Source organism: Pelmatolapia mariae, linkage group LG9 (genome assembly GCF_036321145.2).
Source record: "Pelmatolapia mariae isolate MD_Pm_ZW linkage group LG9, Pm_UMD_F_2, whole genome shotgun sequence".
NCBI lineage: Eukaryota > Metazoa > Chordata > Actinopteri > Cichliformes > Cichlidae > Pelmatolapia > Pelmatolapia mariae.
Genome location: NC_086235.1, coordinates 1058647 through 1080129, shown reverse-complemented (window position 1 = coordinate 1080129; position 21483 = coordinate 1058647). Strand labels below are relative to the sequence as shown.

General features: G+C 42.7%; 1 pseudogene; it reads left to right on the top strand.

The window, feature by feature from the left end:
- LOC134635033 (uncharacterized) overlaps window positions 1–21483 on the top strand; it is a 36884-nt pseudogene that overhangs the window by 8003 nt on the left and 7398 nt on the right.

Below are 21483 nucleotides of genomic sequence, written 5' to 3'. Positions count from 1 at the left end.
TCACACACACAAACTACACCCTTTTTGGCTCCTACCTCAAAGCACACTGTGCGCTGTCGATCTTACGTGCTGCACAATAATGTTTAATATTAAGTATGTAGTGTTATATTCCCATAGATCATTGTGATGTTGTTTATTCTATTACTCTCGTTTTCTTCTGCTTGTTTTCTTTTTTCTTTCTCAACAGGTGATCCAGGTGATCGATATATGTATTTTTTGTCTGCTTATTTTGTTGGTTTTTGTTTTTTGCCCTTTATCCCCGTCCCTCTTCTCCGCTGTTTTTTTTTTTTTGTTTGTTTTGTTTTTTCCCCCCTCTTTCTTTCTCCCTTTTCTTTTCCCCTGTCCCGTATCTAGCAAGTAAAAAAAAAAAAATAATAAAATAAACAATAAAAGGTAAATCAAATGGACCATTACGGCAAGGCTGGGATGGTCCATTTGGTAAAGTAAATCCGTTGGGCATCTTTCTTCGCCTTTAGACAATAATTCTGATGGCAAAAGAACCAAACGGGACAGGTTTAAAAAAAAAAAAAACTAAAAAAAAACAATGAGCTCACCCGAAACCCTGGCTGATTAGGACCCACACCCGGTTTCACACCTTGGCTCAGGTGATTAGAGGATCATCAGGGGGTCCTTTGTCCCTCTTTGGGGGGACACTCCCACTGGGTTTAAATCTGGGACTCTCCACCATTTGACCTTAGAACTGAAGAAGCTTCTCGCATGAGAGGTGAAACGTCTTCAAGCAACTTAAAGAAGTCCAGACGCTTTTCTTTCCAAGCTCCTTTAACTCTATATTTAATAAAACAGCTGGACAGAAAAACACTTTTTCAAACAGAAGTTTCTCCACTTTGACTTTTCTCTGTGACCATCAGAGCTTCTGCACAGTGTCATCAAATCTGGATGTTTGTCACTGACAGTCAATGATTTTAGTGATAAAGAAATGTGTTCACAGAGGGAGGAAGAGGAAGAGGAGTGGTGTTTGTGAGGAGGAGCAGCTGTCCTGCTGTGCTTTGTGTCAGGACGTCCTGAAGGATCCAGTCTCTACCAGCTGTGGACACTGGTTCTGCAGACAGTGCATCTCCTCATACTGGGACCAGTCTGCTTCATCAGGAGACTCCTCCTGTCCCCAGTGTGGAGAAAGATCCAGAAGCAGAGCTGGACTGCAGACAGCCAGTCAGAGCAGCTGTGTACAAAGTAAGACTGAACATCTGTCTGCTGATGGACTCGTTTCTGAAAACTGGACTTCTTGTTGTTGTTCAGACATTGAAGAGTTTTCTTTCTGTTTCTTTCAGCAGATGTTGGTCTGCAGGAGGTTTTAGATGAACATAAGATCAGTCTGAGGAGGAGATGTGAACGTGTGAGTGAAGGAAGTGATGAAACAGGAAGTAGAACCCTCCTCAGCAGGATCTACACTGAGCTCTACATCACAGAGGGACAGAGTGAAGAGGTTCATACCCAACATGAGGTGAGGCAGCTGGAGACAGCTTCCAAGATGGACGCCCTCCATGACGCTCCAATCAGGTGCCAGGACATCTTTAAAGCCTTACCTGACCAACAGAGACCCATCAGAGTGGTTCTGACCAACGGCGTGGCTGGTGTTGGAAAAACCTTCTCAGTGCAGAAGTTCACTCTGGACTGGGCAGAGGGCTTGGAGAACCAACATGTCAGTGTGGTGGTTCTGCTTTCATTCAGGGAGCTGAACCTGATCAGAGATGAGCAGTACAGTCTTCTGGAGCTGCTCCATGTTTTCCATCCAACATTACAGAAGGTCACAGCAGAGAAGCTGGCTGTCTCTCAGCTTTTGTTCATCTTTGACGGCCTGGATGAAAGCAGACTTTCATTGGATTTCACCAACAGGAAGCTGCTGTCTGATGTCACACAGAAGTCATCAGTCAGCCAGCTGCTGACAAACCTCATCCAGGGGAATCTGCTTCCCTCGGCTCTCGTCTGGATAACTTCCCGACCTGCAGCAGCCAATCAGATCCCTCCTACATGTGTTGACAGGCTGACAGAAGTACGAGGCTTCACTGACGCCCAGAAGGAGGAGTACTTCAGGAGGAGATTCAGTGATGAAGAGCTGTCCAGCAGAATCATCTCCCACATGAAGACATCCAGGAGCCTCCACATCATGTGTAGAATCCCAGTCTTCTGCTGGATCACTGCTACAGTTCTGGAGCACATGTTGACTACAGAGCAGAGAGGAGAGCTGCCCAAGACCCTGACTGACATGTACTCACACTTCATGCTGGTTCAGACAAAGAGGAAGAAGAACAAGTACCATGAGGGACATGAGACGAGTCCACAGGAGCTGACGGAGGCTGACAGGGAAGTTCTTCTGAAGCTGGGGAGACTGGCGTTTGAACATCTGGAGAAAGGAAACATCATGTTCTACCAAGAAGACCTGGAGCAGTGTGGTCTGGATGTGACAGAGGCCTCGGTGTACTCAGGAGTTTGTACAGAGATCTTCAAAAGAGAGTGTGTGCTCTTCCAGAAACCAGTCTACTGCTTTGTTCATCTGAGCATTCAGGAGTTTCTGGCTGCAGTCTACATGTTCCACTGTTTCACCAACAGGAAGTCAGAGGTGCTGAGGGATTTTGTTGATATCTGGAATGACATCACATCGCTTCATGAGTTTCTGTCAAAAAGTATGTTGAGATCCTTCAGGAGTAAAAATGGCCACCTGGACCTGTTTGTTCGCTTCCTTTATGGCCTCTGTCTGGAGTCCAACCAGAGACTCTTAGGAGGTCTGCTGGGTCAGACAGAGAACAGTCCAGAAACCATCCAGAGAGTCATCAAGAGCCTGAAGAAGATGAACAGTTGTAAAATCTCTCCTGACAGAAGCATCAACATCTTCCACTGTCTGATGGAGATGAACGACCTCTCAGTACATCAGGAGATCCAAGAGTTCCTGAAGTCAAAGAACAGATCAGAGAAACTCTCTGAGATCCACTGCTCAGCTCTGGCCTTCATGCTGCAGATGTCAGAGGAGGTTCTGGATGAGTTGGACCTGCAGAAGTACAACACATCAGAGGAGGGCCGACTGAGACTGATTCCAGCTGTGAGGAACTGCAGAAAGGCTCGGTGAGTGCAGATGTGCTCATTAACATCATTGATTAGTGTAGAAACATACCCAGTATATTTGCAGACTGTAATCCCTCTCCCACCATATTGTGGGCTCTGCACCAACATGAAGAAGTGTCACTTGGAGAGAATTTGAAATTGCACAGCAGAAGTTAGATATTTATGTCTTACACCTGATGTGATAATTCTGTTCTATGATGGCATCATGATGTAATTCAGCCAGGAGTGGGTAATGAGCACCATGCACTGCAGTGTGATGAACGCATGGGAGGCATCTCCTTTTTACCATCCTTACAACATGCCCAGCTAACCTGCACAATGCAACACAATGCATGACTTCACAGTCAGAGCCAGGATCTTACTTTTCCGTTCTGTTTGTGCTTTTCCTGCAACATTTGAGTTTTTGAATCAAGAATTAAGATTTCTTAGAATCTTAGTTATGTTATAATAACGGAAGTTAAACGTTTACTAAATGTGGTGCAGCAGAAATCAAACATCTTTACCGTCTCTTTTCTCGTTGAGTTCCAGATTGTTTCTAGCTGATCCCAGAGACTTGCTTTGGATGAAACTTTTGTGTAACCTATCTTTGAATCCACTAAATCCCAGATCTGTTCACTTGGAATCAAATCTGTACTTTGGCCATCACATCAATTCCAATACTCCAGATTGCTTTCTCTTGGTCAGGTAATCTTTGTACAGACTTGAAGAATGCTTGGGGTCATCGTCTCATTGCATGAACCCATGACTACTCAGTTTCAGTCCAGAAGAGATTGCCCACACAGTTTGAAGAAATGGAAGCCCACACAATCATCCAATATCTGCCGTGTTTTACTAAATCCTTAATCCTATTTGTCTCAAAGACCTTCCAGCATCATAAAGTCCTTTTAATGCGGATGTTTCCTTCTCGATGAGTTCTCAATATACTATTTTTCAAGTCAAGTGTCTTTATTTTCATTTCAGCCATGTGCAGTGGTACAGTACGCAGTGAAACGAGACAGTGTTCCTCCAAAACAGATGTTCATCAGATTATGACATCACTCTGTTTTCTGTTTGGATGCTTCACATCTGTTTTATAACTCACATTTTATTTTCTGTTCACAGACTGAGTTCTTGTGGACTCTCAGAGACTCACTGTGAAGTTGTGGCCTCAGCTCTGAAGTCCAACCCCTCCCACCTGACAGAGCTGGACATGAGCTTTAACAACCTGCAGGATTCAGGCGCAAAGCTGTCCGCGGGACTGAAGAGTCCAAACTGTCAACTTAGGATTCTGAGGTCAGTTTACTGATTTGAGCTGTGATATTTATTAAATAAACATTTATAATCAGTTTACTTTTTGAATATGATTAAAATTTGTTTGTTTCTAATGTTTTTATTCAGACTTAAAGGCTGCAGGCTGTCAGAGGTGAGCTGTGCTGCTTTGACCTCTGGTTTAAAGACTAACCCCTCCCATCTGGTAGAGCTGCAACTGAGTGGAAATGACCAGCAGGAATCCGATATCAAGGGTCTGTGTGCTTATCTGGAAAACCCTCACTGTAAACTACAGACTCTGAGGTAAGTATGAGAAACATGTGGATTTTGTTGAGGCTTGAGCTGCTCGAGCTGGCATTTCGTGGGGGGGGGGGGGGGGTGCTGGCCCTTCTTCAGGTTGGGGTGGACTGACTGTAGTTGCTTTTGCCCATGCAAGCCAGCTTCTGTACAGTTAGCATGTACGGGGCCCAGCCGTGTTTTTGGTGGGCTTGGTTCCACCTCCTCTTTTATGACCCCACCTCACTGCAGTTGTACCTTTTGCCTGTGACCTAATAGTAACTCCCAGTGGTTTTCACCTGGGTATCCCTGGGTGGGTCCTCTGGGGTTGCTTTTCCTCCTCGCTGGGCTGTGGTGGGCTAAGGCCTCCTCTGTGGGGTGTGATTGTGGAAGGTGGGGTTGTGTGTGGTTGGTGGGTTACCCCCTGGTCCCCTACCATTAGCCTTCCCCTGTTCTTATAATGCACAGCACTAGCGTAGTACACACATAAGATTTAAATAAGATTTAATAGCTATATTTACGTACGATTGTAGGACTAACTGTAGGGGCTGGAGCAGGCTGGGTAATTATTTATAATAATAATAATAATAATAATAATATAATAACATTTGTGATTAAAAACAGACCTGCAATAGAAACATATTTATGAGCAACGGGAATAAAAAGTGACCGAGCTAAGATCCTTTGAGACTTCCAGATACAGACGGACAAAATGGTGGTGGCTAACCAACCGGACATAGTGGTGGTAGACAAACAGAAGAAGACGACCGTAGTGATAGATGTAGTGATACCGAATGACAGCAACATCAGGAAGAAGGAACACGAGAAGCTGGAAAAAAGTACCAAGGGCTCAGAGAAGAGCTGGAGAACATGTGGAGGGTGAAGGTAACGGTGGTCCCAGTGGTAATCGGAGCACTCGGTGCGGTGACTCCCAAGCTAGGCGAGTGGCTCCAGCAGATCCCGCGAACAACATCGGAGATCTCTGTCCAGAAGAGCGCAGTCCTAGGAACAGCTAAGATACTGCAGGAGCCTCAAGCTCCCAGGCCTCTGGTAGAGGACCCAAGGTTCAAGGACAGGCCGCATGAAAATGTTATTTTTTTATTAATATAAAATATCGTGTCAATTAAATTGCATCAATGTTTAAAAGTAAAAAAGGAAATCCTTTTTAACAAGCCAATAAAAATGTAAATGGGCCAGTAAGACTGATTCACTAACCTGAGGGATGTTAGGTAGGACACCTAATTATTATTATTAGGGTTAATTAACATCTACGCCATCATAACGTCTGTTTTCAGCAACAGAAAAACTTTGCAGAATGGAAACCAACGTGAAAGGCCTGTTTTTTCGCCTTTGAATGTTTGCTCATTAATGAGAAACACATTTCTTATCCAGTCACTCCATGAATCAACGGAATAATTGATAGAAATCAAGATGACTTAAATATTCCACAGCTGCGGCTCTAGTAGAGACCTTCCTCATTTGGGTTTTTATCATAGTATTCTGATGTTTGGACTCTGGTGATTCGAGTGACTTTGATGGGAGTGTAAATATCATCACATTAAAAACCTTAGATTAGGTGTGTGCAGTGCGGATTCCATCCTGATCATGAAGGGATTGTGGGAGTTTAACTCCTCTGTTCTTTTCAAATATTATAGTTCTGTCATTAGAGCGTCACCTTGTAGCGTCTGGTTCTCTGCTAGAAAATGATGGAACACTTGGAAGAGACAGGCTGACCCAGCTAACGGTGTTTCAGTATCCTAGGATCCCTTTCATGAGCGATGGGAAGGCTGAAATCTCAGTTAGCCTGCTGCCACTGAGATTGAAATTCATGAGTAGAGGGTCATGGATGGATTTGTATTCAGAATCAGTATCAGAATCCTTCCTTAACCCCTTATGAATGCTTTTAAACTTTGAAATCCAAGCATATTATCAGAGGCGGATTTTCTTCCTATTTCCCCTGTTTTTCCTGCAGCTGTCTTCAGTCTGTATCACTCTGGCTTCACAGTGTGATTTAGGACTTTTATCCATCTTTACACTGAAGGAGGATTAAACACTTTGGATCATTTTTATCTGTGCAGGTTGTTTTTTTTTACTAGAATCCATTTTTGGTTTATTGTTTGTTTGTTTTTTTACAGATGTTTTCTGTTATCGGCATCATCTGTAGGTTGATCATTTAGGTATATCCCAGTTTTTTGTTTAAAATTAAAGTTATACAGCACTCTCTACAGTGAGCTGAAGGAATGTTTCCCTCTCTCTGTCTCTGTCCTCTCGGGCCTTGTTGTGGCTCCTCTGCTCTCTGTTACCCAGAGCTCAGTTAGACTCATGTGTGAGTGTAAGAGCATCACACACATATCTTTTCCCAGGATGACTTTGGAAGAAGTGTATAAATGAAACTCGCAGCACTCACAGAGACATTCATTGTGTACGCTTTTGCTTCATGGAAGTAAAATAACTTGTGTTGTGTTTTATTCTTTTCTTCTTCTTTTTTTCAGATTAGATTCATGCAGTTTATCAGAAACCAGCTGTGATCATCTGGTCTCAGCTCTGAAGTCCAACCCCTCCCATCTGAGAGAGTTGGACCTGAACTATAACATGAACCTGCAGGACTCAGGAGTGAAGATGCTGTGTGGATTTCTGCAGAGTCCAGACTGTAATCTGGAGACACTCAGGTCAGAGTCTGTCATGTTTCTGTCTGACAATATTGTGAGTGAAAGTTGACTGTGGGTTGAATATCAGCTAAGGTAGTAGATTAATCAGATGACCACACTAATGAGATATAGAGTGTTTGGTTGGGGGAGCAGACAGTTTGTCCTTTTTAATTCACTTCAGATTTTCGAATCCCTTCAGTTTCAGTCTCTGCGGTTTGTCAGAGATCAGCTGTGCATATCTAGCATCAGCGCTGACGTCCAACCCCTCCCCTCTGAAACATCTGGAGCTGAATAACAACAATGTGCAGGATGCAGGAGTGAAACATCTGTGTGGGTTTCTGGAGCGTCCCTGCTGTACGCTGGAGAAACTGAGGTCAGACATCACATTTGAGTTGTTGCTGAAATGAATATGTGACAGTTGCAGATATGATTGTTATACTGACCCCACTGAGTCTTCACTGTAAAATCTGTTGTTTTCAGTGATTTTCATCCAATCGTAGACACTTCTCAGAGTAACAGTTGTAAGATTGTCTCATGATTTGTGATTTTTATCCATAAAAACTGTACTGACTGAAATATTCAGAGATAAATATGTCCTTACACTTTTATAGCCTTTCAGCTTTATCTTAAAGTAGACAGACTGAAAATAATGACATTGTCCTGCATGAAGTATGTAGGCTCTGTGTTCTAGCACTAGCTTTTCTCCTGACATGTAATTAGTCTGCATGAGTGCTGACGTAAGGGTGTTTTAGAGGCAGTAGAATGTTGTCGGCCATATTAATGAGAGGTCTTTTTCACTGTTTGAAACTGCATGTTAGCTTCAGGTGTTTGAAACGCTGATAAATAAACTTGCATGTTTTTAAAGTTTAAGGAGCTGCAGCTTGTCGCACATCAGCTGTACTTCTCTGGCTTCAGCTCTGAAGTCCAACCCCTCCCATCTCAGAGAGCTGGACCTGAAGTACAACAACCTGCAGGATTTAGATGCGAAGCAGCTGTCTGATCTTGTGGAGATTCTAGACTTAAGAGTGGAGTGAGTCATTGCTGATTTCAGCAACACTGTGTTACATGTATATTATTATGTATGCAGTATATCCCAGAGCTTGATGTAGCTAAAGATGATGATGATGGCTGTTGTCTGTGTTGATCTTTGCAGGAGATAAAGCTGGATGTAGCTGACAGCCAGTAAGATGCACAGAGACGCTTGCCCTCTTTTTGTCTCTCCACAGCTTCGTTGGTTCTGATTGGACCTCATCTTTCCACAGCATTATCATCTCATTTTTATTACACAATGACAAAAGTATCAGTACATTTCATCCTAGTTTTGGTTTTTGTTATCATCTTGTTTTCATCAGGGAATAAAAGTTGTTAATGTTTGCACTGGTTTAGCTCGGCCACCTGAGAAATCTCAGATACAGCTGCTCGTCGGCTGCCAAGTTATATATTTAATATTTAGTTGACTGTTTGTTCGTTGTTAGAGTTTAATTATCATCCCTGTCGTGTTGGCTGTGAGCTTCATGTTTTTGTAAAAAATGAAAAAATTTTCTTTTTTTTAAATGAAGTTATTATTGTCACTTTGTCTTCTGTGAGTTTTGTGCTTGTAGTTAGGGGGTGGGTTTAAAAAATTGATTTTAGCTTGAATAACACAATATCGATTCATTAAATCCTAGATTGATATTTAAATATAAATGTATTTTACCAGAAATGCCAGAATCTCAGTTTAACGCTCAAAAACCATTTTAACAACCACCAAACAGCTAAAACAGTAAATGAGAGCAAACAAACGGAATCCACACAAAGATGTAAACACAAAGCGTGGATCGTTCACCCAACGGCGCATACAGCCGACAGCTCACAGATTCTGAACCTGCAGGTTTCGTCACTCCAACCAAATTTGACTGAACCAGCAGCAAAAGAAGATCCAAACTAAGCTTCACATAAGCCTCATTAGGGATGGGTATTGATAAGATTTTCATGATTCCGATTCCATTTTTGATTCTGTTTAACGATTCGATTCTTTATCGATTCTTTTTAAAAAAGGAGAACACTAAGGTCGATTAGCTTAGAACTTTGTTTTATACCTTCTCTTTGAACAAGATAGAAATTTAGGAGTAACATGGCCTTACAAACCCAACAGTGAGATCTTAAGAGATCCACAGCCTACGGCTCTTCAATGGGGTGTCACAGGGTCCCCGGGGAAAAAAATTGTAAATGTAAAATAATAAAATAAATATTCTTCTGTAGCAATAACAAAGTATAACATAAATTATTCAGTAGCAATTACACAAGAATATCCAGTAATGTCTACAATTAAACACATTCACTTACCGAAAATCGGGGGCATCTGGTGTGGCAAATGGGTGCAAGCCTTTTACCACAAACTTAGTCACTGCTTGGTGACATTTGTCTATCCTGGCCTGAAAGGAGACGCTACCGGTAGACTGCAGCGAGAACTGCCAGCATCTGAGCCAGCCAGACTCTGTCTCTCTCATCATGGTCACCTAAATGCACAGTAATGGCAGGTTTTGTAATAAGGCAGATCTCGCTAACATAATATGCACTGTTAGTTGATTATTTACCTGCCGCATTAACAGGAGAGGACGTGCAAACGTTACCGCTGCTGCTGGGTTGAGATTCACGAGTCCGGAGAGGAATTAAAAACACGACATTCATTTAAGGTCATCGCGTGTTTTGTGAGCAAATGCTTTTGCATATTCGTAGTGTTTCCTCCCTTAAATGAAATATCTACTTTGCAAGTATTGCAAGTTCCCTGTTGTCATCCGTTCTCGTAAAGTATGACCAAACTTTTGAGCGTTTGAGCCGCTTAGGCACCGTGTTTCCTGCCAGGTAAATGACGCTCCGCAACGTGGTGACGTCATTCGGGGCGACTGGAATCGATAAGGGTATCGTTTGCAAAAATGGCAAACAATTCCAAGGAATTGAAACAGTGGGAACCGGTTCTCAACAAGAACCGGTTTTCGATACCCATCCCTAAACCAAAGTCCCTCTGACTTTGGCTGTTTTGCTTCCACCACAATAAAATCACACTTCCTACACATCTCTCTCTCCCTCTCTCTCTCTCTCTGTGTACTTCAAGAACAGTTTCCTATCTCAAATCTCTGTTTTCTGCATTATTCTCTTGGTTATTACGCACCAGTCTACTGTTGTGTTCAGTGCTGTTGGCCTCTGTTTTTTTTTGTTTGTTTGTTTTTAAATGACCTAAAACAAAGTCTCATTTCTGCTGTTCGATACCAAAGAAATTTATACCAAATTACAAACTCTCAGCTGTGTCTCTAATCAAACCCCTGTAACTTTGCTTCACTTCAGCAGCATTAGGTAATGTTCAGATGTTGATTCATGGTTTGCTTCAGTTTTTGTTCAACTGCAGAATCATTTTAGGGCTATCTGCTATAAAAAGCCAGAACAGATAAATCTGCTTCATGCTTTTCTGTTTTATCCTCCGATAAAGCCTCAGCTTTGTTTTTACACATAGATATCAAATATGGATATTTGATATCTATGTGTAATATATTTTAAAAATGTACTGATAAATGATCAGAATTATAATATTTCTGTCTGAGTCAAAATTGAATTGAATCAAATCGATTATAGAAATCGGTGATGATACCCGACCCTAGTTGTAATCATCAAATAAATGTGTATGTAAATCACTTTGGCTAAACCTCTGTTTAAAATCCCATAAGATAATAATTTTAATTAAAATGGACTTGACTAAAGGTCTGTGTGTGTGTGTCTTGACTTAATAACAAATATTCGCATTAATAAGAATAAGTTCACACAGATGTTTTAATCACTGCTGCAGTCGTGGAGGCCACACTGAGTGCAGAGAAGGCTGACAGGCCGAGGAATGAGGAAATGAAAGTGAATGTCAGGTTGTTTAGGTGCAGCGAGGGGCGGAGTTTGCCGTCAGCCAGCAGGTTACCTTCACAGAGTCATTTACCCTGGGAAGTGTGGAACAGAGGACAGGACTGTCCTTCATCTCACAGGAACAAATTCAGCGAGTGTCACCGAGCCTGCGCTCTGGAACAAAGGTTTGGTTAACAAACTGTTTCCCACGAGTCTCTGACTGAACCTCTGAAGGCACACAGGTAACCCTGCAGGACGTCCTGCTCAGCTGGATTCCCGTTTCCTGTGAGTCTGAAAGGAAGCTTTATTTTATTTACCACATTTAAACTGAAAGATTAAGTAAAGCATTGATAGGCTGACCAAAAACACTGAAATCCTTCCTGTTCAAGCAAAGAGAGGGAGAGACTTCCTGTAAATGAGAGGGGAGGCGCAAACATGACTGAGATACATGAAAACAGGAAGTAACAGAGCTCAGGGTCTGTTTGGAGACAGAGCTGAGACAGGGTGAGTGTAAACACCTGTACCTGCATGTTTCCACACACCTGTGCCTGCTCAGCAGAGTCCAGCATGGTGGCACGATTCAGTCTGAAGGCAGTGAATGTGCTTCATGTGTTCAGCTGCTGTGGATCCTGACAGGGACGTGTTTAAACTGGTTGGGCTGATTTAAAGGAGGAAGTGCGGGATGATGTGACGAGTGTTAGTATGAGAGTGAAAATGGGTCAAAGTTCATGAGGAACCAGGATGATTCTTCCCGGAAACATCAGGACGATCTGACCAACAGCTGTGCTGAGCTCAAAGTCAGAGTTCTGACTGTCATCGATTTAGATCATTTACTGAAGGAGTAGAAATGATCAGTGAAACTTTTATTAATGATTTCCTGGTACCTCCAGGCATTGCTTCCTTGTCTCATGATCTTTATAGATCTCTGTCACTTGTTCCTCCAAATATTTTGATTTAAACTGCCATCACATTTCATTATTCATTAACTGAAGGTGCTGGAACCAGCAAACTGCAACACTTGTAAACAAAAGTTTGAGATCATCTACCATAGATATTTTATAAAGGATCAATAATTGTCATAAAACACTATCTGTTGTTATTAAGTCGATAGTTTGAGTGAGGAGGAAGCTTCACAGCAGCTGTGTGTTTGTGGTGGACCTCTCAGACTGGCTGGACTCCAGAAGAAGATGATGGAGGAAGAGGAGGGCAGAGGAGAGTCTGCAAACCTCAGTCCTGGGTAAGAGAATTGAACTGATCTATGTTTGTTTGTTTTTTTAATAAAATGTATTTGGAACAAGCAACACTGAAAAACAACAACAATTATAATTTAGTTTTCATACAATCATGGGCTCCTGGGCTGTGTGCACACCTCTGACTCTGTGTGGATCAGAGAAACTCCAGTATATAAATCATTACAGACGTCTGTACAGTCGTTCCACCTGGAAAAGGAAGAGTCCAAATTACCACGAGATTCATGCTTATAATGAGTGTATGTGAACTTTTAACCACAGCTATGCAGTGCTGCGAAAAAGACTTTGTCCTTGCCCTGATTTTCTTCCTCTCCATCTTTTTTTATAATCTTACATTTACTTTTTTGCATTTTTTTCAAACGTTTCAGATCATCACGTTTGACACGATTAACATGAATTAAAAGAAAAGTTTTAAAATAATTTTATTTATTACGTGGGAACCTGTCCAAATCTACCTGGCTCTGTGTGAACGAATGAGAAAGAGTATAATTTTACAATCTGCTGAATCAAAAAATTACTGAAATGGAACCTGTTTGACAAAGTAAACTAAGCTACAAAACCTCAAAAAGAGGCACATCATGCCACGATCTCAAGAAACTGGGCTTAACTGGGATTGATGTTGTGGTGTGACCTTAAACAGGCTGTTAATGTGGACCACATCTCTCCACAGTGATCTGAAAGACTCATTGGCAGTTCTTGTAAATGCTTGATTGCAGATCGTTGTTGTGGTTACTGTTTCACACAGGACCAGATAGGTTTTTAAATTTATTTGGTGACCCGAGACATGTGTGACCAATAAGGAATCAGAAAGGGGGAAATGCTTTCTCGCAGGACTTTATATCTTAAAATTGTTTCTAAAGAAGTGACAGTAAAGTTTAGAACAGCAGTCAACATATCAAGCAGGAGCAGGGAACATGTGTCAGCATGAGAGCTAAAGCTCTGTATGTAAATCTCTACCACACTTTTTAGAGCTCAGTTCAAACTGTACTATGCCAAGCTAAATGTCTGTGAAGGTTCTCAGTCATCCAGGTCATCGTAGTCTAAGGAGCTTGGAAAGAAAAGCGTCTGGACTTCTTTAGGTTGCTTGAAGAAGTTTCACCTCTCATCCGAGAAGCTTCTTCAGTTCTATGGTCAAATGGTGGAGAGTCCCAGATTTAAACCCTGTGGGAGTTTCCCCCCCAAAACTGAAGAAGCTTCTCAGACGAGAGGTGAAATGCCTTCAAGCAGCCTAAAGAAGTCCAGACGCTTTTCTTTCCAAGCTCCTTAGACTATGCCAAGCTAAGCTGCACAAGGTGGCTATAAAACAGTGAACGACATAAGCAGCTGTCTCTGAGAAAGGCTTTTAGTGTGAAGTGTTGCATTTCATATGAAACTGCAGGCAGACCACTGTTTAATAAGCCAGGCAGACAGGAAAAGCATTTCATTAGTGTTAAAAAAATAAAAGCTAGCATCACCACAGAAAGTAACTTCACTTTTACAGACACTGTGACCATCACAGATTCTGCAAAGTGTCATCAGATCTGGATCTTCTTTCACTAACAGTCAGCAAAAGTTTTATTGATGATGAAATGTGTTTACAGAGAGAAGAAGATGAAGGAGCAGCTGTCCTGCTGTGCTTTGTGTCAGGACGTCCTGAAGGATCCAGTCTCTACCAGCTGTGGACACTGGTTCTGCAGACAGTGCATCTCCTCATACTGGGACCAGTCTGCTTCATCAGGAGACTCCTCCTGTCCCCAGTGTGGAGAAAGATCCAGAAGCAGAGCTGGACTGCAGACAGCCAGTCAGAGCAGCTGTGTACAAAGTAAGACTGAACATCTGTCTGCTGATGGACTCATTTCTGAAAACTGGACTTCTTGTTGTGTTTTCTTTCTATTCATAAATCCATCCCTCTGGGGCCGGGTCGCAGTTGCAGCAGCCTAAGCAGGGAAGGTTAATCAATCAATCAATCAATCAATCAATCAATCAATCAAGCCTTTATTTGTCACATGCAATGTTACACATACATGTTACCTGCAGTGAAAATTTAACCCCCTTCCGACCATACATACATTGCACAAACATCACATTGGGAAGACAGGGTCTTTTCACCTAGTTAGGCAAAAGTCAACAGTCCTCCAGCTGACACAGGTGGCCTTGAAGGATGTGGTCAGAGAGTCAAAACACAGCCTCGTTAACTGGGAGAATTGTTGTTCCAGCCAGCCTCAACCTGGCGCCCGAAGGGTAGCCGCATTAATGAAGGTGGTGGTTGTTTGGGTTAGTGTAAACAACCTGCATCCAATTTTAAAGCGGATCTAATGTCCATCACTGGTCACCAGGTCTATCAATTTCCCGCTGAAGAGGCGTGAGTACTCACAGCTCGCCCATCGTCAGTCATGTCGGCAGGCCTTGTGGGGGTTTGAACAGCTGTAGTCGCTTCCTTTGTTCTTTTGATAACCCAGGTCTGAGCCAGCTCCGATCAGCCAGAACTCTGTTATCATGGTTCAGAATAGGTAGATGTCATTCAATGTCCTCCATCGAGAGTGTCGCCAGGCACACGACGCAACTGACCATCGAGTATCCAGCAGCAAACGTCTCTTCAGGACAATTGGGCTCTGTCCCTCCCTTTGTTGAGGGACCAGTTGATCAAATCCATAATTTTTGAAAGATGCATCCGCCTCCCCCAGTTTGTCTGGGGGAACAACGAGGTATTCCTACATAGCCAAGAGATATAATCTCTCCAGTATCTGTCAGATGCCACCTCAACTGGCTCCTTTTGATATGGAGGAGCACCATCTTTACTCTACTTCTCCCAGATGGTTGAACTCCTCACCCTATCAGTAAGGGAGAAGCCTGCCACCCTTCTGAGAAAACTCATTTCTGCCACTTGTATCAGCAAACTTGTTCTTTAGTTCACTGCTGACGACCATAGGTGAGGGTAGGAACGTAGCTCAACTGGTAAATAGAGCTTTGTTTTACACTCAGCTCTCTCTTCACCAAGACAGGCTGGTACAGTCGATCAATACACCCGCAGCATCAATCTCCCACTCCACTTACTTGTGAACAAGAGTTCTCCACTTGGGGAACTCGTCCTTCAAGTCCTTTAAAAACACCTCCCAAAGAATACTCAGTGGGAAACAGTCAAATGCCTTCCATAAAATACATGTATACTGGTTGGGAAAACTCACATGCACCCTCAAGTGTGCTTGAAAGGGTAAAGAGCTGGTCCAGTGGTTTGCGATTGCTGCATTCCGCTTGGCCTGTTGGTACCTGTCAGCTGCCTCAGAAGTCTCACAGGCTAACCGAGCCCAATAGGACATCTGGTTTGAGAGTTACCACCACATCAGGCACCAACCACCATGTGCTCACAGCTCTGGGCAGCGGTTTCAGCAATGGAGGTGCTGAACATACTCTATTTGAACTCATTTCCCCCGTCTCCCTAGGAATGCTGTCAAAGCTCTGCTAGAGTGGGAGTTGAAAATCTCACGGACCAGTGCCTCTACAAGGCATTCCCCGCGCACACTCAATATATGTTTAGACACAGGTCTCGCCTTTTTAGTGTCATTATTTTTCTTTCTTTCAGCAGATGTTGGTCTGCAGGAGGTTTTAGATGAACATAAGATCAGTCTGAGGAGGAGATGTGAACGTGTGACTGAAGGAAGTGATGAAACAGGAAGTAGAACCCTCCTCAACACCATCTACACTGAGCTCTACATCACAGAGGGACAGAGTGAAGAGGTTCATACCCAACATGAGGTGAGGCAGCTGGAGACAGCTTCCAAGATGGATGCCCTCCATGACGTTCCAATCAGGTGCCAGGACATCTTTAAAGCCTTACCTGACCAACAGAGACCCATCAGAGTGGTTCTGACCAACGGCGTGGCTGGTGTTGGAAAAACCTTCTCAGTGCAGAAGTTCACTCTGGACTGGGCAGAGGGCTTGGAGAACCAACATGTCAGTGTGGTGGTTCTGCTTTCATTCAGGGAGCTGAACCTGATCAGAGATGAGCAGTACAGTCTTCTGGAGCTGCTCCATGTTTTCCATCCAACATTACAGAAGGTCACAGCAGAGAAGCTGGCTGTCTCTCAGCTTTTGTTCATCTTTGACGGCCTGGATGAAAGCAGACTTTCATTGGATTTCACCAACAGGAAGCTGCTGTCTGATGTCACACAGAAGTCATCAGTCAGCCAGCTGCTGACAAACCTCATCCAGGGGAATCTGCTTCCCTCGGCTCTCGTCTGGATAACTTCCCGACCTGCAGCAGCCAATCAGATCCCTCCTACGTGTGTCGACAGGCTAACAGAAGTACGAGGCTTCACTGATGCCCAGAAGGAGGAGTACTTCAGGAGGAGATTCAGTGATGAAGAGCTGTCCAGCAGAATCATCTCCCACATGAAGACATCCAGGAGCCTCCACATCATGTGTAGAATCCCAGTCTTCTGCTGGATCACTGCTACAGTTCTGGAGCACATGTTGACTACAGAGCAGAGAGGAGAGCTGCCCAAGACCCTGACTGACATGTACTCACACTTCCTGCTGGTTCAGACAAAGAGGAAGAAGAACAAGTACCACGAGGGACATGAGACGAGTCCACAGGAGCTGACGGAGGCTGACAGGGAAGTTCTTCTGAAGCTGGGGAGGCTGGCGTTTGAACATCTGGAGAAAGGAAACATCATGTTCTACCAAGAAGACCTGGAGCAGTGTGGTCTGGATGTCACGGAGGCCTCGGTGTACTCAGGAGTTTGTACAGAGATCTTCAAAAGAGAGTGTGTGATCTTCCAGAAACCAGTCTACTGCTTTGTTCATCTGAGCATTCAGGAGTTTCTGGCTGCAGTCTACATGTTCCACTGTTTCACCAGCAGGAAGACAAAGGTGCTGAGGGATTTTCTGGATATCTGGCATAATATCCCATCACTTATTGAGCTCCTTTCAGAAACAATGAGAGAATCGCTGAGAAGTAAAACCGGCCACCTGGACCTGTTTGTTCGCTTCCTTCATGGCCTCTGTCTGGAATCCAACCAGAGACTCTTAGGAGGTCTGCTGGGTCAGACAGAGAAAAACCCAGGAACCATCCAGAGAGTCATCAACAACCTGAAGATGATGAACAGTGATAAAATCTCTCCTGACAGAAGCATCAACATTTTTTACTGTCTGGTGGAAATGAATAACCTCTCAATATATCAGGATATCCAAGAATTTTTGAAGTCAAAAAACAGATCAGAGAGACTCTTTGAGATCCACTGCTCAGCTCTGGCCCACATGCTGCAGATGTCAAAGGAGGTTCTGGATGAGTTGGACCTGCAGAAGTACAACACATCAGACCAAGGACGACACAGACTGATTCCAGTTGTGAGGAACTGCAGAAAGGCTCGGTGAGTCCAGATGTGATCATTTACACCATAAATCAGTGTAGACTGGTAGATTTGTTTTTAATACGTAGACAGTACTAAATCATTTTCTTTTGTTTTAGTTTTACATTTCTTTTGTTTTAGTTTTACATTCAGCTTTCCTTTTGTGAAAGCAAAGCTCAGCAGTTTTTTCACACAGTAAAAGGAGTATGAGGCCACTCATACTTAGGGGGTTACTGTCATTGGATCCTTAGAACACCTAGGTGGATGATGTAGATGATGGTGGTGGCTAGGGCTGCACGATTTTGCATAAAATGAGAATCACGATTTTTTTGCTTAGAATTGAGATCACGATTCTCTGACGATTTTCTTTTCCAATATAAATATTTATTGCACTTATTAACTGCACATCAACTTCGTAACAGTTGAGACTGAACATAAAAACAATAAATAAACATAAAAACAATAAATGTCTCACATTTTGTCGTTGCCGCAAAATGTTGTACTGCTTGTAATTCCGTCTCCACCATTGCACGACACTGCGTGTATAGAGAAAATAGTTGCGGGACGACACTGTGTAGCGTTTGTCTAGGGTGTTGATCATTTTCCTAAATCCCTCATTTTGAACAGTGTTGATGGGAGCCATATCTTTGGTCAGGTGATAAATGATAGCCTCCGTAATTTCTTTGTGCCTGCTGGAGTTTGACGGGTATGGGGAAGCGCTGTATAAGGTTCCCGTTATTGATGTTTGGGTGGTTGACCGGGACAGATTTTCTCCTGTCACTTTCTTGGCCTTTACAGCTTCGTCATCTCTCACGTGCTCTCCGTTGTTTTTTTCCTGCCAGCTGACTTCTGTATCACGTGGTATAAGACTCCGCCCTTGTCATTTGTTGAGCATGAAGAGTGAGCGCTTGTTTTCATAAGGCTTATGTCCCGGATCAAAATGCGGTACAATCGTCATCTTTCTTTTTTTTTAAATCGTTGTCATTTCGAAATGAGATCGCACATAAGTATGAATTGAGATCGCGATTTTCTAACGATTAATTGTGCAGCCCTAGTGGTGGCTCAGTTTTTTGGTGATTAAATACAATAAATACAGATTTCCGTAATTGTTGGATAACATTTAAATAATATGACAGGAAAATGCAGCCATTTAAAGTCACTTTAAATACAGCTGAAATCAATTTATTTATTTTATATTTATTAGAAGGCTCAATCATGTGTTGTCGTGAATGTATTTAAATGTAGCATTCACTGGCTGGTAAAGATTTTGTTTTCATCTGGATGTGGGAGACTTGCTGTGTCCTTCTCTGTCAGCCACTGTGTTTGTATAGAGGTGGAGAGCAGTTACCTTATTCTGTCTCAGGCTCATAATTAGTGCCATAGTGAGTGGTTCAAGCTCCATGAATCACTGGAATCAGAAACCCAAACTGCCTACACCAACAGAAATGGCCTCTGCTACTGAAAAACACAACCTTCCAAAACTGCTCCAGATGACCTCAACAACAGAAACTGTCCTTGCTGCCCCACCACACACATGCATCATGAAGTTGAGCTGTTTTGCATTAATGTACACTCGGTCTGTCTTTATAACACAGATTGTATATTTTCTATAATCACAGACTGGCTCAGTGTGGACTCTCAGAGACTCACTATGAAGTTGTGGCCTCAGCTCTGAAGTCCAACCCCTCCCATCTGACGGAGCTGGACATGAGTGGAAACAAGCTGCAGGGTTTAGGCGTAAAGCTTCTGTGTGCTGGACTGGAGAGTCCAAACTGTCGACTGGAGACTCTGAGGTGAGTTCACTGACTGCAGCTGTTGTTGTTTTTCTATATTTCAGATCTTTGATTTATGTTTGAAACTTTCTTTAGTTCCTAAATGTTCAGGCTGTATCTGAAGACAAACGTGAAGAAGTTTGAGTGCTTTCAGAAATGTTGTCTCTTGCCAAACGACTGAACAACAGTTTTTCCTTTTGGCTCCAAATAGAAGTGACAGGCTAGTATGAGGATGTTGATCTCATTCAATTAAACATTTAAAGCATTCTGCTTTGTTTTTCAAATTTTACTCCACTCAACCATTTAACCTAATTGTCGTTCAGAAATCATAGAAAATGAAACTAAATATTGAAGCTCACTATTTCTATTATTGCTGGAGAAGCAACATGTTCATTCAGTATCAGCTTTTATATTCTCACTTTTCTGCTGTGAACAGATTATGAATACTGAATGACTTCAAACAGGAAGTCAATTTGTTAAGCTGATACCTTTTACATTTTTATTCAGATTGGAGAAATGCAGTTTGTCAGATATCAGCTGTGATTATCTGGCCTCTGCTTTGAAGTCCAACCCCTCCCATCTGAAACATCTGGACTTGAGTCTTAACATGCTGCAAGATTCAGGATTGGAGCGGCTGTGTGGTTTTCTGGAGAATCCACAGGGGGGACTGCAGACTCTGAGGTTAGACGCCACGTTTTTCTGATGTGTAAATCCAGAGAAGTTAAATTTTCAGTTCTATGGATTTAACAGAATTTTATCTTACTGTAGTAGGAAGTCGTTACCAGTTTACTGGGTAAGAAGCAATTAACATTGATCACACACCAGTCAAAACACCCAAAAGTTCATTTTAACTCTCAAGAACTTATTGACCTTTAATGAACAACATAGATGTCCTGCCAGTGTCAGTGTGTCTCTCCCTGCAAAGTCTTTGGGTTTTTTCCTCTTACGAAATATTTTATAAGTAAGTAAAGTTTATTTATTAAGTGCTTTTCATACACTGGTAGTCACAAAGCTCTGTGCACAAAGGTTAAAATAAACAGAACGTAAAGTACCAAAACAGACAATACATGTAAATAAATGTAAATAAAAATTTAAAAATAAAAAAATAACAACAACAACAAAATTGCTCAACAGAAGGCTTTTTTAAACAGAAAAGTTTTAACTGCATTTTAAAGGATTCCACAGAGTCCACCAAACGTAGCTGTGGTTGTAGACTTCCGGTGCCCAAAGCCAGACTCAATAACCAATGTACTTTAAAAGAACCGATCAAAAGACTTGTTCCAAGGTCTCACCAAACTCCTACTACACCTGAGTTTTGGCATCAGCCGCTGCCAGAGCTGCACTCCACCTGGCCTGATGGTACCTGTCAGCTGCCTCTGGAGTCCCACAGGCTTGCCAAGCCAGATAACACTCCTGTATGTATAATGTGTAGGTAGAAAAATACTTTAGTCTATTTGGTGTAGATTAAACTTGCTCAGAATCATCAGATTGTTCTGAGTATGTAGACTGAATGACCCAGAGTTGTACTGAGGAGTACAAGGTGAACAGGAATAGAGACAGCATATAGTCCATTGTTGAGCTCCTGTATAAGAATTAGATAACTTTATTAATCTCTAAGGAAATTATGTAATTACAGTCGCTCTAGGGCAGGGGTCTCAAACTCGTGGCCCGCGGGCCATTTGCGGCCCATGTCACCTCTACTTGCGGCCCGCATATTGATGTGAAGAAATATTTTTTAAAAATTATTATTCGAAAAATGATTTAATACGACGGCAGAGTGTTACAGGCATGGCCCTTTAAGACTGTAGCCTCATGGGCGGTGTAGTCCGTGCTGCAGGGAGAACGTGTGGAACCGCCCCTCCCGCTGTGTGTGTGTGAGTGTGAGGGAGGGAGAAAAAGGAAAGTCGAAAAGTACGAGGTGCTACCGAGCAGAAACGGGAGCTGGAAGCATGTAAATATAATAATAACCACTGCAGCCAAAAAGAGTGCCTGACGAGCCCAGTTGTAAGTAAGCTGTAAA